General features: G+C 50.4%; 1 non-coding gene across 1 annotated transcript; it reads right to left on the bottom strand.

The window, feature by feature from the left end:
- Positions 1 to 3,110: 3,110 nt before the first annotated feature.
- On the bottom strand, positions 3,111 to 3,217 carry LOC128098035 (U6 spliceosomal RNA). Its single transcript, XR_008214075.1, has one exon. It is a non-coding gene; the product is annotated as a U6 spliceosomal RNA (small nuclear RNA).
- Positions 3,218 to 4,352: the final 1,135 nt, after the last annotated feature.

Here is a 4,352-nt window from a genome sequence, read left to right as displayed (position 1 = left end):
CCAGAGAGCCAAAAACCACCTCCTAAGCAGGCCCACATTGTCAGCTTCAAGATGGAGCTGCTGTGGGGTCCTGGGCCACCCTGAGCCTCAGTGTTTTCATCCCGATGGCTGCCAGGGATTGGACTACATGAGTTCCCAGGACCCTCTCAGTTTGTAGCATTACCTAGGGAATGAGCAAGGAAAACCACAGAGTGTAGGGAGGTGGCTGTATCCAGGCCCCCAGCCAACTGTGGGATGCCTGGTATCTGGGAGCCTGGATCCTGCATCATCTGAGGCTAACTAAGGTGGTATCTGCATCTCTGAGGCCCCCATATAAAGGAGGGGTTCAGCCCTTTTTTGTGGGAGGGAGGGGTAGACAGATGGACAACAGTATGAAGAGGAGAGGGAAAAGAGACCTCCATGGAGTGCTTAGCAGGAAAAAGGAAGGGGGGGGGGGCGAAAGATCTCTCCCCTTCCTCCCGGCTTGTTTTATTTCACCACTTTGGTCCCCGATGCTCACTCTTACCCAGCCCAGTCTATGGAGACCTCAACTGTGGGACAGTTACAGGAGGGTGGAGCATCTGTGGGATCATCCTAGTAAGTGTGGAAGAGGACCCAGATGGTCTGTGGTGGCAAAAGAAGGCCTGGAGTTGCCAGCCGGAGTAACACACGCCTGCGATCTCAGCACTTGGGAAGCGAAGGAAGAGAATGAGATGAGTTCAGGGTCGTTCTCAGCTAGTTCAAGATCAGCCAGGGCAACACACCCTGTCTCAAAAACAGGTTTTGTTTTTTTTTTTTTTTCCCATAGCCGAGGACCGAACCCAGGGCCTTGCGCTTGCTAGGCAAGTGCTCTACCACTGAGCTAAATCCCCAACCCCTCAAAAACAGTTTTTAAAAAAGAAAGAAAGGGAAGAAAGGGAAGAGGCAAAAGGAATGGCTGGTGATGGGGAAGGCACGGGTATTGAGACCCAGTCTCCAGGAAACATCCGCAGCATTTCCGGCTGTGCACGTACACTCATGCGCGTTTATCGTCCCCATCCTACAGATGGAGAAATCAATGCTCAATGGTAGGGACAGAGCCAGGCTTTTATACCCAGCCTGGGCTGGCCTGACTGCAAAGCCAGTGTTTTGTGTGCTAAGCCGTGCTGCCTCCTGATGGAACGAATTGCTAATGGTGGCATTTCCGATGTAGCGACAGTGCTCTGGGAAGAGGTTCTGGACAGATGGTTCCCAACTGGGCCCCTGCCTCAGGCTAGCGGAGCAGAGGGTTGTTGGTGCAGGAAAAAGCTCATCCCCCTCCGTTCTGCTGTGTGTGGGATGCAGGCAGGTCCCCTCCGGACTCCTCACCATCCCCCGCCAGCCCTTTGGCCTTGCCTGGGTGACCTGCATGAGCTCAGCTTCCCAGCAGCCCTGCGGAGGAGTCAGCCAGGGCAGAGACTGCCTCTGCCCTCGCTGCTTGGCAGTGCCAAGGGAGGCGGGGCCGCAGCAGAGGGGTGCAGCATCTCCCAGACACCAGACCTCCTTCCTGTGCCCCAACTCCGGCACCCCTGGGGTCTTCTGCAGAGGCCCAAGCTGGGATGAATGGTGCAGAGCTGGGCACACTGGTCAGGCCCGTCCCCACTGCTGCAGCCTTGTTGAGTTGCCATTAACAAGTGGCCGGAGGTTGCCGTGTCTCCATGGAGACCAGACAGTCAGTGCGGCTCTGGGGTGAGGGCCGTGATTAGTGAGTGTCAGTTTTGCCAGCCCTGTCCTTCCCACTGCTGCTCAAGACAACAGGCCTGGGGGGTGGAGGGGAGGACAAGGAGGGGGTTCAGAGCCTCACAGGCAGGGGGCATTCAGGCCCAGCCTCAGGTGCTGTGTCTTTGTCTCCCCGAGTGGCTCCTCAGTTCCCCCTCCTCTTGTGGCCTGCCTTCCCTCCGCAATCCATAATCCATCTTACACACAGCCACCAGGGTGAGGTTTCTAAAACACGAGCTGAATCCTGACACTGTCTTGCTTAAGAGCATTCCATGGCTCCTGACACCCTGGAGGCTGAGTTCAGAGCGCTCGCTCTCTCTCTCTCTCCTCTCTCTCCTCTCTCTCTCTCTCTCTCTCTCTCTCTCTCTCTCTCTCTCTCTCTCTCTCTCTCTCTCTCTCTCTCGTCTTTCTTAAAAAAAAAACAAAACAAAAAAACAGGGTCTCATGTGTCCCCGAGTATTCCACGATGTCCTTGAACTGGATGTGTAGCTGGGGATGATGCTGAACCCCTTGCCTCCGCCCCCCAAGTGCCTAGGGTCTAGTCACTTTAGACTAAAGGCCCTAGACTAAAGATGTCCACAAGCACTCCGGTTTATGTGGTGCTGGGGACTGAACTCAGGGCTTTGTGCTTGGTAGGCAAACACTCTTCTAACTAAGCTACAGGTCTTCAACAAATGGCTTCTGAGCATCCTACTATGGGTCAAGGAGCTTGCCAGATGTACAAGGTCAATGCAGCAAGCAAGTTCTCTGCTTTCCTGGAGGAAGGCAACCCGCCAGTCTTGTGAGGGGAATACATTTTAAATAAAATACGGGGCTGGAGAGATGGCTCAGTGGTGAAGAGCGCTAACTCACTAACCAGAGGACCCCAGGTTCAGTTCCCAGCACCAACATGGCAACTCACAACTGTCTGTAACTCCAGGATCCATCACCTTCACATAGACATGCACGCAGGCAAAACACCAATGCACATACAAATAAATAAAATACAAATCAAGAGCTTTTTGCCAGGCCAATCTCCATGTGTTCGAGGCCAGCCTGGTCTACAAAGTAAGTTCCAGAACAGCCCAGGGCTACAGAGAAACCCTGTCTCAAAACCTCCCACCAACCCCCCCCCCCCCAAAAAAAAGAGCTTTTCGGCAAGGTGGCACAGGCCTATGATCTCAGTACTTGAGCAGCTGGGGCAGAAGGATTATGAATTCAAGACCAGTCTGGGTTATATAGTGAGATTTTCCCTAAAACAAAACAAAGTAACGGGAGTCAGCCAAGTTCAGGCTGCCAATATTAAGGAGGCAGTTTTGTATTCGAGTGTACCCACATGTACATTCACAGGCATGGAGGCCAGAGCTCAGTCTTCAAGCGTCTTTCTCCATCACTCTCCACCTTATAATTTTTTCCCCCTTTTGGAATGCTTCAAGAGAATTTGAGTGTCATCTTTGCCCAAGGGCCATACTAATCTTCTCCTTATCATTCCAAGTTCAGAGAGCTGCTGAAGCTAACAGCACCTTTTTGGACACAGGTTTCTCACCGAGTCTGGAGTTCACCAGTTCAGCTAGACTGGTTAGCCAGCAAGCCCCAAGGCTCCTCCTGTCTTCGGTTCCCTGGGATTATAGACTCTGGCTGCTCCTTGTGTGGCAAGCATTTTATCAACTGAGCCATCTCCCCACATGCCCCTTTTAAATTATTTATCTATTGGGCTGGAGAGGTGGCTCAGAGGTTAGGAGCACCGACTGCTCTTCCAGAGGTCCTGAGTTCAATTCCCAGCAACCACATGGTGGCTCACAACCATCTGTAATGAGATCTGGCACTCTCTTCTGTATACATAATAAATAAATAAATCTTAAAAAAAAAAAAAAAAAAAAAAAAAGGAAAAAAAAAAAAAAAAAAAAAAAAAAAAAAAAAAAAAAAAAAATTATTTATCTATGTATATGAGTATGCTTGTGTGAGTTTATGTGCACCACACATATGGAGGTGCCCACAGAGGCCAGATGAGGGCGTCAGAGCCCTTGTAGCAGGAGATCGAATAAGTTGTGAGCTGCCCGAAGGCATTGAAGTGGGTCTTTTTCAAGAGCAGTAAGTGCTCCTGTTTATTTATTTATTTTGATTTACTTATTTATTATGTATAGTGTTCTGTCTGTGTGTATCCCTGCAGGCCAGAAGGGGGCACCAGATCTCATTACAGATGGTTGTGAGCCACCATGTGGATGCTGGGAATTGAACTCAGGACCTCTGGAAGAACAGCCAGTGCTCTTAACCTCTGAGCCATCTCTCCAGCCCCTCCTGTTTATTTATTTAGACATCTTCTCACTATGTATCCCTGGCTAGCCTAGTACTTCTTATGTAGACCAGGCTTGCCTCAAACTTATAGACATCTGCCTTGCCTCTGCCTCCCAGATATGAGTTATAGGTGTGTACTACCACATCTGTCATGGCCTTTTTTTGTTTTGTTTTGTTTTTGAGACAGAGTATAGACCAGGCTGGCCTTGAACTCAGAGATCCACCTGCCTCTGCCTCCTCAGTGCTGGGATTAAAGGTGCATGCCACCATGTCCAGTTTGGCAAGTTTTTTGTTTGTTTGAGATTTATTTTTATTTTGTTTGTGTGTGCACATGCCTGTGTGTGTGTGTGTGTGTGTGTGTG

This window comes from Peromyscus californicus, unplaced genomic scaffold (assembly GCF_007827085.1).
Source record: "Peromyscus californicus insignis strain IS unplaced genomic scaffold, ASM782708v3 Scaffold_5__1_contigs__length_169319896, whole genome shotgun sequence".
NCBI classification, from domain to species: domain Eukaryota; kingdom Metazoa; phylum Chordata; class Mammalia; order Rodentia; family Cricetidae; genus Peromyscus; species Peromyscus californicus.
The sequence above is the reverse complement of the archived record's forward strand: the minus strand, read 5'-3'. Positions and strand labels throughout refer to the sequence as shown.